The 23,810-nt window shown below is 40.9% G+C and overlaps 1 pseudogene; it reads left to right on the top strand.

Moving 5' to 3' along the window:
* The first annotated feature begins 933 nt into the window (after positions 1–933).
* The window catches only part of LOC122048292, an 88,372-nt pseudogene continuing 65,495 nt past the window's right edge, over positions 934–23,810 (top strand).

Genomic DNA, 23,810 nt, shown 5'->3' with positions numbered 1-23,810 from the left:
CCCTCAAGGGAGCTGGAGGCACCTCGGACGGCCTTAGAGGCACCCTTAAGGGCATCGGAGGCACCCTCAAGAGGATAAGCAGCGGGCAAAGCGAAGCTTATCTGTGTTGTGAATCTGCCGGTGATGGAGGCACCCTCGAGGGCCTTGAAGGCGCCCTCAACGACTTATACTAGCCAGTCTCGACCAGCAGCTTGAGACAACACATTCTAAGCAATTCTTCAGCTGTGCACTGCTAACGAGACAATCCGACTATGCTACAACAAGACCCCGATGACCAGAAGCTTCGAATTTATGATTCCTTTGTAGTCGGTATAATTTCTTTACAGCATTCTAAATTGTAAGACTCTTTTGTAAGATTTCCGAACTGATAGTGAATTGCCCAAAGTAAACACTCAACGAGTGTGGGGCTTGGAGTAGGAGTCGCCACATTCTTCGAACCAAGTAAAACCAACCCGCGTACTTGGTGTGTATTTCTTGTGTTGTTTTCTTTTATTCCACTGCATTTACTCGATCACTTTAAAAATGAAAGTGAAAGCCACTAGTGCTATTCACCCCCCTCCTCTAGCGCTTTTCGATCCAATAATTGGTATAAGAGTGGAGCCGCTTCGATTTGGTGCAACCACCAATCAAGCATATTTTTCGTGGTGATTTTCAATTTTTCTGAGTCAATCGGAATCAGTATTAATGTCACCTTCTGATTTAGTTTTTTTCTCGTAATCGAATTTTTCCTCAAAGTTGGTGTGACACCATTCGAGTTCGCCAGTTTATTCTCTCTTTATCCCACACTACTAATCCAAGACTAAGTCTTGGAACAAGTTTTTGTTTTCTCGTGTGTGCAAGATTTTATTTTTTATAATGGCCCATCAAGGAGGTTACAGCACTGCCCGCCCTCCTCTCTTAACCGGCGAAGATTTCGGTTACTGGAAGGGCTGAATGGAGTTATATCTTCAAACCGAGTTCCAGATGTGGATGATCATCAAGACTGGTATCGTTCTTCCACTCGATGGCTCAGGAAAACCGGTATCATCCAAGAATTGGGATGCAAGCATAATCAAGAAGGTCGAGACCAACACCAAAGTGACCTGCACCGTCCAATGTGGACTAATGAAGGAGGAACTGAACCGCGTCGACCCGTTCTCGAGCGCCAAAGAATTATGGGAAAAGCTGATCGAGTTGCACCAGGGCACGCCCGACACAAAGGTGAGTAAGCGTGACTTACTGTTTAATAAATTATATAACATTAAAATGCAAGAAGGTGAGATGGCTAGCCAGCTTCATGTCCGTATACAAGATCTGCTCAACAGATTCCACGCAATCGGACAGAAAGTAGAGAACCGCGACGTCCTAAGGTACACCCTAAATGCCTTTCCGAGGAATACCTTGTGGGCATCCATGGTATATGCTTACAAGGTATCTAAAGATTTATCTTTAATTAAACTTTATGAATTATTTGCTGAATTTGAATTACATGAACAAGTTAATGCTCAATCGGTCGAGAAGGGTATAGCTTTGATTATAGGTACAAGTAGAGCGCACGAACCAAAAGCAAGATGCAGAACTGAATTGGAGTCACAAGAAGAACCGGACTCAGATGATGATGATGACGAGATCATAGCTGAACTCATCAACTTGGTAAGAAAGATGTACAAAAAGAAAAAGGTGGCTCAAACAAACACGAAGGGCAAGACTGGAGTTACATGTTACGGTTACAACCAGAAGGGACACTACAAGCCGGATTGTCCAAACCAGAAGCAATGAAGAAGGAAGGTGTTGAAGGCAACTTGGCCCGAGTCATCAAATGAATCCGAGTCCGATGAAGAAGAACAAGCGAGCTTCCTCGCTCTACCAGTACAAGCACATGTTGCTGAAACCGAGTCCGATTAAGAAACCGAGAGCGAATCAGAAATCGAGTCCGAGTGAAGCCACGGATCCGTATTCATTTCCGAAGGGCCTAACCACACTATAAGTTCTCTATTCGTCGGGACTCAATTAGACGATTTACAAAACTTAGTTCCTTATTTGTTAAAGAAATTGGCTAAATCCAACGTCCGGGTCAAGTCACTCCAAAAGGAGGTAACAACCCTTAAGGAAGTGACTGACTCGAGTCCTTTGACTGAGCTTGTAACGACCCGCCTTCTACTGACTAAGCTGTGAGGCCGATCGCTACATTATGCTGTGCTAAATTACTATTGCGAAAATTTGGATTGATTAAAATTTTACTAAACTGATTACTATAAAATCTGAACTTAATATTCTAGGTGTACCTAGGAGTTGTACACATGCTAGGGAAGATAATCTATGCCTCTCGGATGTCCTGCTAGCTGTAATCAGGCATTTCAATCGATCCATGAATCGATTGGGCTGTCGGATCGATCCAGCTTGATACCGACACGGAGAAAAACCCTGGATCGGTCGGCTGACCGATCCATAAACTACCTCGCTTCTGTATGCAGATGGATCGGTCTACCGACCGATCCAGGAGTACATTGATAGGTCAGTAGACCGATCCAGTGGCTCACTGATCGGTCGGCTGACCGATCAGTGAGCTTTGTACTTCTTCGGCCGGCTGACCGATCCATAACAGACGCGAACTCTCTGTTCGCGACTGGATTGGTCAGCTGACTGATGCAGTGGCACAACCCAATTCTGATCGGTCTGTAGATCGATCTGGGTTTCTGATTTCGAATCAGAACCCCGGATTTCAGCACTTGTTCGTGCCAAAATCTCACACAACAATTATATAATGCATGGAAAACGTTCTAATATCTATCAACTAGCATTCTAACATGATATAGTGTGAGGTTTATTAATTTATAGCATTTAAGCCACTAGAAATGCATAAAGGTATCTTAAGAAAAGAAACTAAGTTCTTAATTTGCTAAACTCCCTAAGGATCTTCGTTCCAGGTTCCTGCCACACACACCATCTCTGCATTGACCTCCAGCTTCCTCTGCTAGTCCATCTTCCCTTTACCTTTATCTGCAGTATAAGGAAAAATAGTATCCGTAAGCTTTAAGCTTAGTAAGAAACCAACTACCTCACTAAAACATGCAACGATGCAAACATGTTTTTAAAGAATGCTATTTAAAAACATGCACTGAATTTGTTAAAGCATGGCATACTGAAGTTACATGGCATAAATACTGAAACATGGCATGCATAATAAAATCTAAGCATGGAGCTATTTCATGGTATCAACTAGGAGAACTAAACTGAAACTGAAACTAAAACTGAGCTAAAACTATATTCACATAACTAGATTACGAGTTTGAAAGCTATTATCATAATAAGTGAAAATAGTAATCATGCTGCTGTTTGGGCCCGACAACTATACTTGCTGTGCGCGCATCCCTAACTAGACCCGGGTTTGCAAGTCCCACATTTAGTAGGGTTTACTAGGTTATCTGAACCTAGGGACGACTGTGGGAGCCCAACCCAATGGACATCTGGTCCAGTACAGTGCCACTGAAAATAAAATACTGAATATAGTTACTAATTGCTTATTTTGTTGTTTCTAGGTTATCTGAACCTAGAGCTAGGTTATCTAAACCTAGAGGCGACTGTGGGAGCCCACCCATTGGACCGTAGTCCCATGTAAGCTGAAACTAGACTAATATACTAATTTAAATGCTACTAATGCATTTAACTGAGCTGTTAAAAATATCTGAGGTGGTATTTAGCTACACTAATCATTTTGTCGAACACCTGGTGTGCTCCAACTCTCCCCTCTAATAGGGAGACCACCTCTAGGCACCCGACAACGTCTAGAGCCTCCAACTGAAGGAGAACAACGTGTCTGGCCCATCTAGAGGTGCTCAACTAGATTCCTAATCTGTGAGGAGGGTTTAAACACACCCTGGGTGCCGAAAAAAATCTGCATATAGCTAAACTAAAGGCATGCAATCAAACGGAAGCTACTTATACTATAGGTGAGGGGTTTCTTACCTCGTACGCTAGTTTCCTTACGGTTCTAGTCGCTAGATTTCCGGAGGAGACGATCCTTTCGACGATCTTCTCGCGTCTATGCGTTCCTCTTGCGGAGGGGAACGTTCTCGTGCTGGAGTCGTCGCCGGAAGGTGCTCCTATGGCCCCTTGGAACGGAACCCTAGCTTCCTTGTGGTTGGCGCCGAGAGGAGGAAGAGGAGAAGGGATCGGCGGAATTAGGGTGAGGGAAGAGAAAAGTCACGTTAACCCAATAACTCTTCATCTATTAATTCCCTATTTATATTAAGTGGGTAATTAAGCCAAATCAATTATAAATATAATTGATTCCCTTTCCTTTCAGCACGGCCCTACTGGGTTCAACTGGTTACTAACATTATCCGTAACCCGTAGGTCTCGGGTTCAATTCCCGCTTAGGCCGTTTTCATTTTCTATTTGTTTTTGCTACTTCCGTTACTCTAAAAATTCTGTAAAAATATCCTAAAATTCCAGAAAAATCATAGAATATTTCTAAAATAGTTTTGAGAATTTTCGGGCGTTACAATCCCCCATACCTTATAAAAAGTTCATCCTCGAACTTAGAATAATTCTGGGTACTTCTGTCTCCCATGTTGCCTCTTCTGCTGTGTGACTGTGCCAAATAACTTTGACTAATGGTACTTCCTTGTTCCGTAATTTCTTAACTGCTCGGTCTATTATCTGAATAGGCCGACTGTCATAGCTGAGGTTTTCGCGGATCTGTACCGACTGGGGCTCAATCACCTGGGTGGCATCTGGGATATGCTTCTTCAACATAGAGACATGAAATACATTATGGACAGCTGACATTTCCTGGGGTAGCTCTAGCTCTTATGCTACCTTGCCCACTCTTCTGCTGATAAGGTATGGTCCCACATATCTGGGACTTAGCTTGCCCTTCTTCCCAAAATGCATTACTCCCTTCATGGGAGCTACTCTAAGGAACACTGAATTCCCAACTGAAAACTCTAAGGGTCTGCGTCGTGTATCAGCATAGCTCTTCTGGCGGCTCTAAGCTGTCTCTATCCTCTGGTGGATCTGCTGTATAGCTGTTGTGGTATCTGCCACTAGATCTGTCTGAAGTTCTAGCTCTTTCTGTTCACCACTCTCATACCAGCAGATTGGAGATCAACACCTCCGCCCATAGAGAGCCTCATAAGGTGTCATACCGATAGTGGCCTGATAGCTGTTGTTGTATGCAAATTCTACTAAACTCAGATATTTGCACCAACTTCCCTTGAAATCTAGGGCACATGCTCGGAGCATATCCTCGAGTACCTGATTTAATCGCTTCGTCTGTGTCTGCGGATGGAAGGTTGTGCTAACTTTAACTTCGTGCCCAAAGCTGTCTGTACACACTCCCAGAAGTGTGACGTGAACCTGCTGTCTCTGTCTGAAATAATGGTTCGTGGGACTCCATGTAATCTAACGATCTCCTTGAGATACAACTGAGCTAGCTATTCCATGGAGTATGATATCCTGATAGCTAAGAAGTGGGCTGATTTAGTCAATCTGTCGACTATTACCCAGATGGTATCAAAACCATTCGTGGTTCTGGGTAATCCCACTATAAAATCCATAGAAATGTCTTCCCACTTCCATTCTGGTATCTGTATGGGCTGCAAAACTCCCCCTGGTCTCTGATGTTCTGCCTTAACCCTCTGACAGGTTAGGCAGGTGCTGACATATCGAGCGATGTCTCTCTTCATCCCAGGCCACCAAAAACGTTTCTTCATGTCCTGGTACATTTTGGTGGAGCCAGGATGCATCGCATAGGGAGTCTTGTGAGCCTCGTCTAGGATTTTCCTCTGTAGTTCCTCCTGATCCGGAACACATAGTCTGTCACCAAAATACAACACCCCGCTATCTGATATTCTGAACTCTCCACCTTCTGATTCTGCTAAACCTTGCTTGATTCTCTGAATTTCAGGATCCTGCTCCTGAGCTGTCTGGATGTCATCGAGCAAGGTAGACTCTAATGTCATAGTAGAGAGCTGTCCGACTATGAGCTCGAGACCGAAATCTGAGATCTCCTTCGTAGGGCGGTGACATGGTTGCTAGAGATAATGCTGAGGGCGTCTGCTACCCTATTTGCTTTTCCTGGGTGGTAGAGGATGTCTATATCATAGTCCTTGACCAGCTCTAGCCATCTGCGTTGCCGCATATTCAGATCCTTCTGAGTGAAGAAGTACTTCAGACTCTGATGATCTGTATACACTCTGCACTGAGCTCCATACAAGTAATGTCTCCAAATCTTGAGAGCGAACACCACTGCTGCAAACTCAAGGTCATGAGTAGAATAGTTCTTCTCATAATCCTTAAGTTGTCTGGAGGCATAGGCGATCACCTTGCCATCTTGCATCAGCACTGCTCCTAGTCCCAACTTCGAGGCATCACTATATATGTCAAAGCTATTTGCGTTCTCTGGTAGAGTCAGAATAGGTGCACTGGTCAATCGCCTTTTCAGCTCGCCGAAACTGTTCTCACAGTCCTCTATCCACTGAAATTTTCTGTTCTTTCTGGTAAGAGCTGTCAGTGGGGAGGCTATCCTGGAGAAGTCCTCTACGAATTTCCTGTAGTAACCTGCTAATCCTAGAAAGCTTCTGATCTCACTGGCGTTCTTGGGTCTTTTCCAGTTGCTCACAGCTTCTATCTTACTGGGGTCTACCATGATACCATCCTTTGAGATGATGTGACCCAGGAAGGACACCTGATCTAGCCAAAATTCACATTTGGTGAACTTGGCGTACAGCTGATTCTGCTGAAGGGTTTGCAACACTATTTTCATGTGCTCTGCATGTTCTTCCCGAGTTCCGGAGTAGATAAGGATGTCATCGATGAATACGATAACAAACTTATCTAAGTATTCTTTGAATACTCTGTTCATGAGATCCATGAAAGTAGCTAGAGCATTTGTCACACCAAATGGCATGACTACGAACTCGTAATGGACTCGTAATGTCCATATCTAGTCCTGAATGCTGTCTTGGGTATATCCCCTTCTTTAACTTTCACCTGATGATAACCTGATCTGAGGTCTATTTTAGAGAACACTGCTGCTCCCTTTAGCTGATCAAACAGGTCATCTATTCTGGGAAGAGGATACCTGTCCTTGATTGTGACCTGGTTCAGTGCCCGGTAATCTATACACAGGCGCATGCTCCCGTCCTTCTTCTTCACGAACAATACGGGTGCTCCCCATGGGGAGTGACTAGATCCGTGCATTTGTCGTAGCTGGAGGGGCTTCTAATCTGCCCTGGCTGATGTGCGGACCATCTAAAATGGCCTGCATCTGATGTAACTGAGCTAGCTGGCCTCCGTACTGAATCGGCTGTGGTGGAGGAAAGATGGCCTTGTTCGTACACTGCTTGGCCATATGCCCTTCCTGTCCGCATTCAAAGCATCCTCGTGTGCCCTTACGACAAACTCCAGGATGGAATTTCCCACAAGTAGCACACTTTGGATAACTGGGCTGCTTGTTGGCTGGTCCTCCTTTTGGGTAACTCCCTGGTTTGCACTTGTTGCTGGAGTTCCCTTTCCAGTTAGAGCCATGGGAGCTATGGCCCTGCTGCTTTTGAGTACCTGAGCCTCCTTGACCTTTAGATTCTGGGAAAACTTACTTCTGCTGCTTGATACTGTTCTGGTAGTGCTCAGTGGTCAGGGCGCTACTGACTAGTTCTTCGGTGGTTTGCGGCCTGTGAACGCCGCCGGCCACGTTCATTGCTATTTCCGGCCTCAGCATCTTGAGCATCAACCGGACTCGTTCTTTCTTTGTGCTGACTAGTTCAGGGCATAGACGAGCCAACCTGTTGAATTTCTTCACGGCTTCCTCCACTGAAAGGTTGCCCTGGCGAAACTCAGTGAACTCATTGTAGTGACGGTTCGTGACCCGCGTGTGAAAGAACTCCTCAAAGAATTCTTTCTCGAAGTCAGCCCATGTCATCTGGTTTACTGGGCGCTTCGCTCTAATTCTCTCCCACCACATGCGTGCATCTCCTGTCAGACAGAAGGAGGCGCACTTCACCTTCTCATGTTCTGGCCAGTCCAGAAGCTCCATCATACTCTCCAGTGTTTTGAACCAGGCTTGAGCATCCCTTGGTTCACTGGTGCCTGAGAAATTCTCTGGCTTGACTCTCTGCCACTGGATCAGATAGGCTTCTCTTCTTGCCTCTGTTGCTGGGGCTACTGGTGCTGTAGGCTGGACTAGTGGAACCTCTAAGACTGGCTTTGCTAAGTTTGGTTCCGGGGTGACTGTGGGAGTATTATGCTGATTAGCCTTTAAGGTGGCTATCTCCTGTTGCTGTTCAGCTAGCTGCTGCTGTAACTGAGCCACTAATGCTGTAAGGTCTGGGGGAGGCACTGAACTTGTCACGCCCCCAGAGGAGACCCTGTCCGAGAAAATTTCGGCAGCATCTCCCCTGTACGGTGGACAATCAAAAATTTTCTACAAGCACTAAATACTCAGCCACATGCGGCTGGAATCATAACAATAATAAAAATCAATCACCACGCAGTTTATATATATATTCAGCCTCTGGCTGACACAACCACGCAGTAATAATACTCTGACTCAAAAACCACCCTACTCAACTACACTCGTAAAGCTCAAAACCGACGAACTCACCTCTTCTGCCATCCAGGCATGCATGTAGTAGAATAAAAACCAAATCCAAATCCATCAATATAATAAAATCTATATCATGTCCATAAGCAAATAAATCCAGAACATAACGAGTTCAAACAGTCTAGAACAGAAAGAAACCAAAGAAAACCAAACATATCCTGGAGGTCTGCAGGACCAGCACTACGTGCAGTGAGGACTAGCGACTGGAACTCCCTCCTGACAGCATCAACCTGAAAATATCAACAATGGAGGCGGGGTGAGTCCAACACTCTGCAGGTACAATTGATATGCAAAGTAAAGAAATAACACCTAACACTAATCATGCGTACAGTCTCCTGATATAAGAAAGATATAAATATGCATCTGAAGTAAACAGGAGAATGCTGTACTAACCAGGTCCTGAGTATAAGGTCAAACAGTCCGAGTGGTATAGGAATCCTGTATGCATGTCAAACATAGGTATCCAAACAATATGCAGCATATAAATGCAGCAACCACAAACACAAACAATAAATGCATCATGCATATGATGCCAATGATGCGTCCTGGTCACCCCTGACGCCAGTCGATCATCTCATACAAACGTGAGGCCGAGTGGGTAGGGCTGTGACAACCGTGCACTCTGTCGTCACTACTCCTGATGAGTGACCGAGTGGACGGGATGCTGTCGGAGTACACCTATCCTCCTACCCCAAATCATAGATGGGGGAGCGCAATGCTCTCAACTCCCGGTACTCAAAGACGGGGAGGAATCCCTGCCGGATAACACGTTGTGTCACACTACCCATGAGCGGACCAACGGTGCCTAACAGAGTCCCTGCTGCAACACACACAGCCTGAATCGACCACTAACCCATGAGTGGTGGTGTGTGCAGATCCATGTAACTGGCGATGTGCTCAACAATAATGGAGTGGACTATCGCACAGCATGTAATCATGCAAATGATGCATGGCAATAACCATATAAACATCCTGACCTAATCCATATATATAGAAAAGTGCACCCTAGGTCAAAGAATCATATCAAACCAAGGTCCACAGAAGGTATAAAAACCTAGGTCCTGAACATGGTCAAGCATGTGCCATCACTACCCCTATAAGCATGTATAGACAGGTAAAATATACCCGAGATGCAAAACCCATCAATCAATCAAGCATGTAAGATTTGGGTAGTGATTAACCGAAACAGATAAGAAACACAATTAATGCAACATGTTAATTTAATTACTAAGCATATCAAATGACATAAGTCAAAAGTACCCGCCTCCGACAAAATGGTCCAATCCGGTCCGAACACGACGTCGAGATACTCGTCTCGTGTTAAAGTCCTGTATCCAACATAATGTCTAGTTTAGCTAATTCTATCATACACAATTAGCCAAACTAAATTCTAATCCAATAAATACATTTTTATTTAGCTAAAATTCGAATAAATTGCTAAATAAATCCTTAAAACCATTTAGGGCAAAACCCTAAATAATAATCATCAACTTATCTAAATAAAGTCTAACGATAAATTAGGGTTAGTTACCTAATCCCCAATCCACCATTAGATCAATTCCAAACTACCTAATCCTATCAATCAATCATCAACAACATGATCAAAGTAAAACCCTAAACCTTACCTCAGTTCACAATTCAAATGACTGCAGTGAAAGGTTGCTTGCTGCTGAAAAATCCTCCACACTACCAGGATCAAAATAAAATCCACAACAACAATTAAATACCCTATACTATCAATTAGGGCAGCACCCATAACACTGTAAATCTGAGCCTCAAACCAAAAATACCTAAATTTCCTTACCTATCTCGTAGCTGTGCTTGTTGATCCACCACAAAGAAGGATTGATCTATAACAAAGAAGAATATCCAAGCTCTGATCTTAAAGATCAATGCTCGGAAGGAAGGAGGTGCCGGCGGCTAGCTAGGGCACGAGCACAGCAGAGAAGAAACTCGTCGTCGATGCTGCTCCGTGCGGCGTCGGCTCTGTGGTGGCGGCAGAGGAGAGGAGAAGAGAAGAAGGTGGTCGGGCGGCGGTGCTAGGGCACGGCGACGGCGGCCGACGCTGAGAAATCGGTACCGGCAGTGGCGTCGGGGCTGAGTCTAGGGCACAGGCCGGAGATCGGCGGTGGCAGAGTCGCCGGCGGCTAGGGCTTCGGCAGCAGAGGGATTAAGGCTGCCGGCGTTCGGGAAGAAGCAACCGCCAGCCGGCGGTTAGGGCCGGCGTCGGGCGCGAGAGAAGAAGAAAGGCTTTCGGTGAGGGTGAGAGTAATCGGCGAGGATGAGAGGAAATAAAGGAAAATTAGATAATAAATAAGAAAAGGAAAAGAGATAAATAAATAAATCTTTTCCTCTCTTAAATGGGTAGCCCAAACAGACTTTCTCGGGCCCCGTTTTTATCCCCGTGAACTCGTCCGTACAAGCTCCGAAAAATTCCCGAAAAATGTCCAAAAATTCCGGAAAATTCCCTTATTCATATCCGCCTATTTCCGATATTTTACAGAACTGCCTGCCTCATGCTGGGGCTCAGTAGCTGGTGCCCTCTTAGCTGGGCGTCCTCGTGCCATTTCTTAAGACATGGAGGACATACACGACTAACATAATCATAAGGGAGTAACTATGATTATCATGTTAACTACTATCATATACTAACATGCATCAGTTATCTATAAACATGAGCTATAACAAGAAAGCAGGGACATAAATAAAGTAGAGGTATTCTTACTTGGAAGCTGCAGGTTCAATGCTGATGTGTGTGTAGGAAGTATGGAACACTGCTCTGATACCACTCTGTAACGACCCGCCTTCTACTGACTAGGCTGTGAGGCCGATCGCTACATTATGCTGTGCTAAATTACTATTGCAGAAATCTGGATTGATTAAAATTTTACTAAACTGATTACTGTAAAATCTGAACTTAATATTCTAGGTGTACCTAGGAGTTGTACACATGCTAGGGAAGATAATCTATGCCTCTCGGATGTCCTGCTAGCTGTAATCAGGCATTTCAATCGATCCATGAATCGATTGGGCTGTCGGATCGATCCAGTGATCGATCCAGCTTGATACCGACACGGAGAAAAACCCTGGATCGGTCGGCTGACCGATCCATAAACTACCTCGCTTCTGTATGCAGATGGATAGGTCTACCGACCGATCCAGGAGTACACTGATCGGTCGGTAGACTAATCCAGTGGCTCACTGATCGGTCGGCTGACCGATCAGTGAGCTTTGTACTTCTCTATTCGCATCTGGATCGGTCGGCTGACCGATCCATAACAGACGCTAACTCTCTGTTCGCGACTGGATCGGTCAGCTGACCGATCCAGTGGCACAACCCACTTCTGATCGATCTGTAGATCGATCAGGTTTCTAATTTCGAATCAGAACCCCAGATTTCAGCACTTGTTCGTGCCAAAATCTCACACAACAATTATATAATGCATGGAAAACGTTCTAATATCTATCAACTAGCATTCTAACATGATATAGTGTGAGGTTTATTAATTTATAGCATTTAAGCCACTAGAAATGCATAAAGGTATCTTAAGAAAAGAAACTAAGTTCTTAATTTGCTAAACTCCTTAAGGATCTTCGTTCCAGGTTCCTGCCACACACACCATCTCTGCATTGACCTCCAGCTTCCTCTGCTAGTCCATCTTCCCTTTACCTTTATCTGCAGTATATGGAAAAATAGTATCCGTAAGCTTTAAGCTTAGTAAGAAACCAACTACCTTACTAAAACATGCAACGATGCAAACATGTTTTTAAAGAATGCTATTTAAAAACATGCACTGAATTTGTTAAAGCATGGCATACTGAAGTTACATGGCATAAATACTGAAACATGGCATGTATAATAAAATCTAAGCATGGAGCTATTTCATGGTATCAACTAGGAGAACTAAACTGAAACTGAAACTAAAACTGAGCTAAAACTATATTCACATAACTAGATTACGAGTTTGAAAGTTATTATCATAATAAGTGAAAATAGTAATCATGCTGCTGTTTGGGCCCGACAACTGTACTTGTTGTGCGTGCATCCCTAACTAGACCCGGGTTTGCAAGTCCCGCATTTAGTTGGGTTTACTAGGTTATCTGAACCTAGGGACGACTGTGGGAGCCCAACTCAATGAACATCTGGTCCAGTACAGTGCCACTGAAAATAAAATACTGAATATAGCTACTAATTGCTTATTTTGCTGTTTCTAGGTTATCTGAACCTAGAGCTAGGTTATCTAAACCTAGAGGCGACTGTGGGAGCCCACCCATTGGACCGTAGTCCCATGTAAGCTGAAACTAGACTAATATACTGATTTAAATGCTACTAATGCATTTAACTGAGCTGTTAAAAATATCTGAGGTGGTATTTAGCTACACTAATCATTTTGTCGAACATACTGAAGTTAAAATAAAGTTAACTCCATCTCACACTCACTCATAAGTTGAACAAACTTGATAACCTAGAATAGGTGAGATGGAAAATTAGGAAAGTATAAAATAACTATTATATTTTTTATTTTACATGCTTGGATTCTAGGACCCTAAGGATTTATTTTGACATTAATTAAGGGGGAGTGTAAAGAAATTTAACACATTAATTTTTGTTAAATTTTTTTTTTCAAAGTTAAACTTTTCAAAAAGGTTCAAAATATTTTTTTTTTAAAAAAATTTGATAAAGTATTTTAAGTTTCTTTAGCTAAGTATTTTTACAAGAAAATACTCTTAAAACCAAGTCTTTTTAACAAAATATTCTTCAAGCTAAGTGCTTATCAAAATTTTAAAAAAAAACTGAAGTTTTTAAGCTAAGTAAAGTTTAAAAATATTCTTAAAAGTAAAGTATTTTAAATCTAATTCTTTTTTATAAAATTTTAAACTGAACTTTTATAATTTTTTTTTAAAAATCCTTTTTTTTCAAAAGTTTTTCAAAAAATCTAAGTACTTGACAAAGTTTTTTTTTTGAAAAAGCTAAAGTATTTTCAAAACATTTCAAAATTAGATAAGTATTTTTCAAAGAAATTATTTTTAAAAGCTAAGTTCCTATCAACTTAACTTTATTTTTTAAAGCTAAGTTCCTATCAACTTCTTTTGAAAGTTAAGTACTTGACAAAGTTTTGTTTTGAAAAAGCTAATGTATTTTAAAAGAATTTAGCTAAGTATTTATCCAAACAATTTTCAAAACTTAAATATTAGCCAAGTTTGTTGTACTACCTTTCAGGGGGAGTTTAAAATAAAATGGACTATTGTTTTCTATCTTTTAAATAACCTTCTCTCTACTTGTTTTTTTTATTTATATCAAAGGGGGAGAGAAAAATCAAAGTTAAGCAAAAATCTAAGTTAAGAAAAAGTTAAGAATTTAGACATAATCTTTTAACTAAGGGAGAGCATAAAGAAATTTTTTTATGAAATAATACTCATTCATGCTTAAATTCCTTTATTATCTTACCATGTTGCCATAATAAAAAAGGGAGAGATTGTTGGTGCAGGAAGCATCCGACGATCGAACCTATGTTTTGATTATGTCAAATGGTTCAAAGTTAAGTTGTCTTATTATCTAATGTGTTTGAATGAGATTACAGGAAAGTCCTAAGTGTACTTAGGCAAAAGCCTTAACTATGGTTAGGCAGGTAGAAAGCCCTAGGGGTGGTAACCCTAGGTCCTAGGGGGTGGTAACTCTAGGTCCTAGGGGGTGGTAACCCTAGGTAAGGAAAAGTCCTAGTTGCGGTTAGGCAACGGGAAAACACTAGGGGGCGGTAACCCTAGGTCCTAGGGTGTGGTAACCCTAGGCGGAAAGTCTTGGCGGGTCGAGAGTTTCCGGTAAAATCCTAGGGGTTGGTAACCCTAGGTTGAAATCCTGGTGTCGCGAATCGGGTGGAAGTTTGGGTGGGTCGTGGAGCGGACGTCCAGTATGAAGAGCGGAAGCTTCGAGCACTGAGCAAAAGTCGAGTTGGTCTGGAGGATCAACTACAATAGGTAAACTCTCTTGAGTGGAGTAGGTGAGGGCGCGTTCCCAGGTGAGGGAACAGTAGGCGTCGGTTCGACCTAAGGTTTCCGGTCAGAAATCCAAAGTCAGAACCGGACAGTTCGGTGACTGTCAGACATTTATGTTTATGTTATTATTATGTGCTAACTTTGTGTTGCAGGGTATGCTTGGTATTTTGGGACTAACATATCTTGCAGGGACAAAAGAGCAAGTTTTGCCTCAGATGAACAGTACCTGAGGCACCCTCCATGGAGCTTGGAGGTGTTGGTTGCTACTCGGAATACCGTTCTAGTTCCCCTATACAAAAATTTGTACAAGCATAGAACTATCTTAGCTACCCATATGCTCTACTGAAGTTAAATTTGGATTGCAAATGATGCTTAACATTATTAATCCAAATTGTCCTTCAGAAGTTAAACTTGGATTGGAAATGATACTTAACATTTTTACTCCAAGTTTAATCGATGTGTTCTTCATAAGTTAAACTATATTATAGAAGTTAATTAAATATCTATTTCAAAGATCGACTTCCAGGTTAAACATGGCGAGACACTAGACCTTCTTGGGTATGAGATCATCCACCACTTCCTAAACAAAGTCTTTCAAAGAAATCGGATATTTAACTTCTTACAGTAAACTAGGTTTAACTATAGAGACCTCAATAGAAGCACAATATCAAAAACATGAAATCGAAAAATAAAATCGATAACAAAATGATAACCTAAAACCAATAACCTCTTGTGTTTGATTTTTCAAGATCTATACAAAAGGATGAGCCAGTTATGATGCAGAAACAAATAACTAGTTATACATTTTTGTAGCTTATAGACCTCTTGATCTTCTATTGTATTCCTCTCCTTCTCTTGGACATCGTGTGGGTGACGATCTACCAAGACAAAATCCACCCAAGCTTCTTCCTTTGCTTCCAAGTTTCGGTCACCTTCCACCAAAGGATACTAGGATGCAATACCTCCTTCACTTCTTTCTTCTTCTTCTCCAAGCAACTGACCACCAATGTCTCTCCAAGGCTTGATGCCACCGACCACAAAGAAGAGGAAAGGGAGAAGAGGGACAGTCGACCACAAGGAATAGAGAAGAGGAATAAGAGATGTGTGTTTTTTTAACCATAAGGCACCACCTCCTCTTCTTTTATAATCCTTGGTGATTGCAAAAAAGGAAATTTTTATAACAAAAAATAAAACTTTCTTTTCTATCATGGCATGGCCGGCCACAAGCTTGTGCTCCAAGCAAGGAAAGATTTTAAACAAAATTAAAATCTCTCTTCTAAGATCCCTTTTACGGATAGCTATAAAAGGAATGGTTTATAAATTAAAATCTCTCTCTTTTAAATCCTTATATGGATATCTATAAAAGATTTTAAAATAAAACTTCTCTTTTAAAACATGGTTACAAAAAAGAAAAGTTTTATCAAAAAATTAAAATCTTTCTTTCACATTATAGATAACTACAAATAAGGAAAGATTTCAAATCTCTCTTTTTTAATCCTTTGTAGAAAAGCTATAAAAGAAAAGATTTTAAATTTTAAAACTCTCTTTTAAAACCATGTGGATGGCATCATAAAAGGAAAGACTTTATCAAAATTTTATTTTTAATAAAACTTCCTTTTCTCTTATGATATGGCCGGCACCTTGCTTGGGCACCAAGCAAGGCTTGGTCGATCCTAGCTTGAGCTCCAAGCTTGGCTTGGACGGCCCCTTGCTTGGGCTCCAAGCAAGGATGTGGCTGACCCTTAAGCTTGGTTAAGAAGCAGGGATTTGGGTAGATATAAGGCTTTATAAATAAGAGGCTACAACAGGGACCGAGAGGAGGAATTAGTTTTGGTCTCCTGATGAGCTTGAGCTTCCCGTGTTCGATCCAAACACCTAACTCAAGTTAATCAATAATAACTCATACCACTAAAGAGTTATTATTGAACTACCGCACCAATCCCACATTATAATATGGGCTCCTTCTTATCATGAGTGCGTTAGTCTCCCTATGTTTAAGATATCGAATGCCCACTAATTAAATGAGTTACTGACAACTCACTTAATTAATATTTAGCTCCAAGAGTAGTACCACTCAACCTTATTATCATGTCGGACTAAGTCCACCTACAGGGTTTACATGACAATCCTTATGAGCTCCTCAAGGGGACATTATCAACCTAGATCACTAGGATGCAGTTTCATTCTATAATCAATAACACACAATATAAATAATATCATTTCCCAACTTATCAGGCCTATTGATTTAACAAACTAAATCTCACCCTTTGATAAATTAAAGAAATAAATATTAAGTATACGTGCTTGTTATTATATCATGATTAAGAGTACGCACATCCATAATAACAGAGGTCATATTCTTTTTTACAGTCAGTATAAAAAAAATAACCTCAAATGGTCCTGCTCAATAGACACAGAGTGTACTAGTATAATTTTATAGTTAAGATAAACTAATACCAAATTATACTACAACCATTCCAATGGTTTGTCCCATTCCATCTTGGTTGTGAGCAACTATTTATAATTTATAAGGAACTGATAACATGATCTTCTGCGTGACACCACACACCATGTTATCTTCAATATAAATTAAATGAACAGCTATATTTAGCATATAAATGTATACATTTGACCAATGTGATTCTTATTTCAAAATAAATGTTTATACAAAAAGCTAGACTTTTAGTATACATTCTAACAAGAGGCGCCACGGGTGCAAGGGCTGAGGAGTCTGCGCAGCAAAGCTGGAGGCGCCCTCAAGGAAGCTGGAGGTACCTCGGACGACCTTGGAGGTGCCCTCAAGGGCATCAGAGGCACCTTCAAGAGGATAAACAGCGGCCAAAGAGGAGCTTATCCGTGCTGCGAATTCACCGATGATGGAGGAGCCCTCAAGGGACTTGAAGGCGCCCTCAATGGCTTATATCAGTCAGTCTCGACCAGCAGCTTGATGTTGGTTGCTACTCGAAAAACCCAATGGCTCCACTGTACAAAAATTTTGTACGTGATCTAAACCTTTCCTAGCTACCATGTGTTCTTTTAAGTTAAACTTCTATCTCCTGCGGAACTTAACACGTTTGATTCCAAGTTTAACATATATGTTCTTTTAGATTTAGATTTGGATCTCCTGCGGAACCTAACACATTTGATCCAAATCACCTAGGTTATAAATTCAATTAAATATTAGTTTCCAAAATTGGCTTCCAGTACTGCATGGCGAGGCACTTGACCTTCTTGGATATGGGAGCAACCACCACCGACTAGACAAAGCCTTTTAAGGAAAGTTAATATTTAATTTCCTTATATAACTCTAGGTTAACCAAAAGGAACAATCAAATCACAAGGAAAAAAGAAAAAGAACACAACATCGAAATTAAATTCGAAAAACAAGAATCGAATGCCTCTTGTATTTTGTATTTATACAAAGAAAAATTAACTAGTATGATGCGGAAATTAAATACTAGTTATACGTCTTCCTTGTATGCTAAAAACCTCGAGATCTTCTACCGTATCCCTCGCCTCCTCTTAGACGTCGTGTGGGCGACGATCCTCCAAGATGAACACCACCCGGAAAGCTTCTCCTCCTTCTCTAGAATTCGTCCACCACCACCACAAAGGAGCAAAAGAGAGCAAAGGGAAGAGAGGGAGAGGGGCCGACCACTTGATGATCTCCAACAACACAATATCAATTGTTATGTTTTTCAAGGCCTCCCCTTCCCCCCCCCCTTTTTATATTAGTTTTCCAACGGAAAATTATGGAAAGAGTTTTAAAAAATTAGACTCATTCCTATTTCCTTTTAATTTTTTCTTTTCCTTTCCTTTTAATTTATCAATCCTAGATTGATTTATTAATTAAACAACTATTTGTTGATGTTTAATTATTTGACTGGCCCCTTGCTTGGGCACCAAACAAGGTGGCCGACCACTTATTAAAAGGGAAAGAAAGAAATTTTTTTTATAAAATTTTAAAAGAAGAAAACTTCTAATAAAATTTTACAAACTCCTTTTTTTCTAATGTGGATATTAAAAGGAAAGTTTTAAAATTTAAAATCAAGTTTTAAAATTTAAAACATCTCTAATAATATTTCTTTTTAAAAGAAAGTTTTATAAATTTTGCAACTCTCTTTTAAAACCTTGTGGCCTAATTTAAATTAGGAAAATTTTATAAATTTTTAAAATCTCTCTTTTTATAAATTGTAAATATCTGAGGAAATTTAAAAATTCAAAAACAACCTTCCTAATTTAAATATTGTGGCCGACCCCCTTGCCCAAGACAAGGGCCGACCACTTCTAGAGAATATGTGGCCGACCATTGCTTGGTCACCAAGCAATGAACCGGCCCCTTCTTGGACACCAAGATAGGCTTTTCTTTCGATGGACTTGAGGCTTTATTGAGGCTACAACAGGGACCTAGAGGAGAAATTGGTTTTGGCCTTCCAATGAGCTTGAGTATCCCATGCTCGCCCCGAACACACAACTCAAGTTCATCGATAATATCTCATTCCACTAGAGAGTTATTACCGCACTATCGCTCCAATCCCAAATTACATTATGGGCTCCTTCTTATCATGAGTGTGTTAGTCTCCCTGTGTTTAAGATTACGAATGTCCACTAATTAAGTGAGTTACTGATAACTCATTTAATTAATATCTAGCTCCAAGAGTAGTACCACTCAACTTTATTGTCATGTTAGACTAGGTCCACCTGCAGGGTTTAACATGGCAATGCTTATGAGCTCCTCTTGGGGACATTCTCAACCTAGATAACTAGGACACAGATTCCTTCTATAATCAACAACACACACTATAAGTAATATCATTTCCTAACTTATCGGGCATATTGATTTATCGAGCTAAACCTCACCCTTTGATAAGTCAAAGAAATAAATATTAAATATACATGCTTGTTATTATATTAGGATTAAGAGCACACACTTCCATAATAACTAAGGTCTAGTTCTTTCACTAAGTCAGTAAAAAAAGAACTTACCTAAATGATCCTACTCAATACACTTAAAGTACATCAGTGTAATTTATTAGTCAAGATAAACTAATACTTAATTACACTAGGTCTATTCTGATGGTTTGTTTCTTTCCATCTTAGTCGTGAGCAACTGTTTATAATTTATAGAGAACCGACAACATGATCTTCTAAGTGTGACTCCACACTCCATGTTATCTACTATATAAATTAATTGAACAATTACATTTAACAAATAAATGTAAACATTTGACCAATGTGATTCTTTATTTAAAAATAAATGTGTACAAAAGCTAAACTTTTAAGTATACACTCCAACAATCTCCCAATTATACTAAAAGTCTAAGCTGTCATATCTGTTGCCATACATCTAATTCCCATCCCCTCCACATGCCGATCAAAAGCTTTCGCCGGAAGGGCCTTAGTGAAAGGATCTGCCAGGTTATCTGCTGATGCTATCTTGGTGACGACAACTTCTCCTCACTTGACGATGTCTCGTATCAGGTGGTACTTGCGCTCTATATGTTTACTTGCCTTATGGGCTCGTGGTTCCTTCGAGTTTGCAACTGCTCCACTATTATCACAATAAATTGTGACGATCTTGGGCAAACCAGGAATCACATCGAAGTCCATTAGAAAGTTCCTGAGCCATACAGCTTCTTTGGCTACCTCAGAGGCTGCCACATACTCAGCTTCCATGGTTGAGTCTGAGACACATTTCTGCTTAACACTCCTTCATGCAATGGCTCCACCTCCTAAAGTAAACACATAGCCTGATGTAGACTTACTGTTGTCCCTATCTGATTGGAAGTCCGAATCCGTGTAACTCACAGGGAGTAAATCGTCTGCTTGGTAAACTAGCATATAATCTCTAGTCCTTCTCAGGTACTTTAATATATGCTTTACTGCAGTCCAATGTCCTTGTACAGGGTTACTTTGATATCTGCTAACCATGCCTACGGCAAAACAGATATCAGGTCTCGTACACAACATTGCATACATAAGGCTTCCTACAGCCGAAGCATAAGGAACTGCCTTCATGCCCTTAATCTCCTTTGATGTTTTTGGAGACATCTCTTTAGATAAGGCTACTCCATGCCTAAAAGGTAAGCAATCTTTCTTGGAGTTTTGCATGCTAAAACGAGCAAGTATTGTATCTATATATAAAGCTTGGGATAGGCACAACATTCTTTTCTTGCGATCCCTTATAACTTTGATCCCAAGGATGTGTGCACATTCTCCTAAGTCCTTCATATCAAATTGTTTGGACAACCATACCCTTACGTCTGATAATACCTTGACATTGTTGCCAATTAACAAAATATCATCTACGTATAGTACAAGAAATACCATCATGTTTCCGTTACACTTCTTGTATACACAAGACTCATCCGGACACTGAATAAATCCATATGACTGGATTACTTCATTAAACCGGATGTTCCAAGATCTTGAAGCTTGCTTCAGTTCATAAATGGACCGATTAAGCTTGCACACTAGATGCTCTTTGCCCTTTTCAATGAAACCTTCTGGTTGCTTCATATGGATGTTTTCTTCAAGACTTCCATTAAGGAAAGTTGTCTTGACATCCATTTGCCAAATCTCATAATCCATATGAGAGGCAATGGATAAGAGTATCCAGATAGACTTAAGCATAGCTACCGGTGAAAAGGTCTCCTCATAATCGATTCCCTCTTTCTAAGTGTACCCCTTCGCAACAAGCCTTGCTTTGAAGGTTTCTACCTTCCCATCTGTCCCTCTTTTCCTTTTATAGATCCACTTGCATCTAATGACTTTTACACCATCAGGTGGTTCTACAAGCTCCCAGACCTTATTAGAATACATAGATTCTATTTCGGAATTCATTGCCTTTTGCCAAGATACTGCATCTATATCTTGGAGTGCTTCATCATATGTTCGGGGATCTGGTTCATGTTTGCCTGGGATCAAGTCCGAAGACTCACCCAAAAACATGAATCTCTCGGGCTGCCTTACAACCCTCCCACTATGACGAGGCACCGTCTGTGGTTGTGTAACATGTGTGACACGTGTTGCAGTCTCTTGTGGTACTTCATCTTGTACTGTTGGTACTGAAGTAGACGTGTCCTCTCTAAGTTCTTCTAGAACAATTTTACTACTGGGCTTGTGATCCATTATATAGTCTTCTTCTAAAAACTAGGCATTGGTGCTAACAATGACCTTCTGGTCTTTAGGACTATAAAATAAACCGCCTTTTGTTCCTCTGGGATACCCCACAAACATACGAACTTCTGTACGAGATTCTAACTTATCAGCATCTTGTTTCAGCACATGTGCTGGACTACCCCAAATCAGAATATGTCTTAGACTGGGCTTCCGGCCATTCCATAATTCTGTGGGAGTAGAAGATACTGATTTAGAAGGTACTAAGTTCAGAATGTGTGCTGCTGTTTCCAGAGCGTATCCCCAAAACGAATTTGGTAATTCTGAATAACTCATCATCGATCTAACCATGTCCATAAGAGTCTTATTCCTTCGTTTTGCCACACCATTCTGTGGGGGTGTACCAGGTGCGGACAATTGGGATTGAATCCCGACCTCTGATAAGTAATTCCTAAACTCTCCTAAGAGGTATTCGCCACCACGATCAGACCGTAGTGTCTTGATACTTTTACCTAGACGTTTCTCCACATCAGCCTTGTACTCTTTGAACTTATCAAAGCACTCAGACTTGCGGCGCATTAGGTAAATGTATCCATATCTTGAATAATCGTCTATAAAAGAGACAAAATATTCAAAGCCACCTCTAGTCTGGATAGACATAGGACCACACAAATCAGAATGAACCAATTCTAACGCTTCTTTGGCTCTATACCCCTTGGCCTTAAAAGGTCTCTTGGTCATCTTACCTTCCAAGCAGGATTCACACGTTGGAAAGTTTTCCAACTCTAATGGACCCAAGAGTCCATCGGCTACAAGCCTTTGAATCCTACTTAAGTTAATATGACCAAGCCTTAGATGCCAAAGATATGTTTGGTTCATTTCCGAAGGTTCTTTTCTCTTATTAGAGTTAGAAGATGTGTTATTAATTTCCATATTTTGCTTTGTGGGAGAAATTGGATTTAAAGTATATAAATTGCCAACCAATGCACCAGAACAGATAATCACTTTATTTCTCTTTATAACCACATTGTTACTAAAGGAAACTGAATATCCATCCAAATACAGTTTAGAAACTGAAATTAAATTCTTTCTAAAACTGGGTACATAAAGATAATTCCTTAAAACCAATTTCCTATTCCTATCAAATGATAAGTAGACATCTCCCACTACAACAGCCGCCACCTTAGTAGCATTGCCCATGTAGACAGTTATCTCTCTATCAAATAGTCATCGGGTTTCCTGGAACCCCTGCAAAGAATTGCAGACATGATCAGTGGCTCCCGTATCTACACACCAGGTGCTGGTAGATAACACCGCTAAACATGTTTCAACAACCAGAGCATGAGATATACCTTTGTTGTTTTGATTCCTACGAGGATAGTCCGCCTTCCAATGCCCTGACTGCTTGCAGATGAAGCACTTGCCCTTTGGCTTCTTCATTCCATCTTTAAGTCCTGTACTCTGAGATTTATTCACTTTCTTTGCTGAGCTAACTTGTTTCTTCTTCTTCTTTCCTTTCGGTTTAGAAGTAGAACCATTTTCAGCATAGTGAATATGAGAATTATGACGAAACAAACCTTCTGCTGCCTAAAGTTCTGTCAGTAGTTTCGCCAATGAATATACTCTTTTGTTCATATTGTAATTCAGGCGGAATTGCTCAAAACTTCTAGGTAGTGTTTGGAGGATCATATCGATCTGGGTTTCCCTATCAATTTCTCCTCCAAGGATTTGTATTTCATTTAGATAAGCCATCATCTTTAGGATATGATCCCTCACGGGAGTACCCTCTTGCATGGTGGCTGTCATTATCTTTCTCATGGCTTCTTGCCTAGAGGCCCGATCCTGGTGACCAAAGAGTTCCTTGAGATTGTTCATAATATCATAGGCTGTTGGTAAATCTTGATGCTGATGTTGCAATACATTTGACATTGAAGCCAAAATGTAACACCGCGCCATCTTATCTGCTTTTACCCATTTCCTATGATACTCAATCTCCTCTTGGGTAGATTCACCATTGGGTGTATCAGGGCAAGGTTCAGTTAGTACAAACTTATAGCTTTCAGTAGTAAGAATAATGTCCAGGTTCCTTTTCCAATCTATGTAGTTAGGACCA

This window comes from Zingiber officinale, chromosome 2B (genome assembly GCF_018446385.1).
Source record: "Zingiber officinale cultivar Zhangliang chromosome 2B, Zo_v1.1, whole genome shotgun sequence".
Taxonomy (NCBI): domain Eukaryota; kingdom Viridiplantae; phylum Streptophyta; class Magnoliopsida; order Zingiberales; family Zingiberaceae; genus Zingiber; species Zingiber officinale.
Note: the sequence above shows the minus strand (reverse complement) of the source record. Positions and strands in the feature narration are given on the sequence as shown.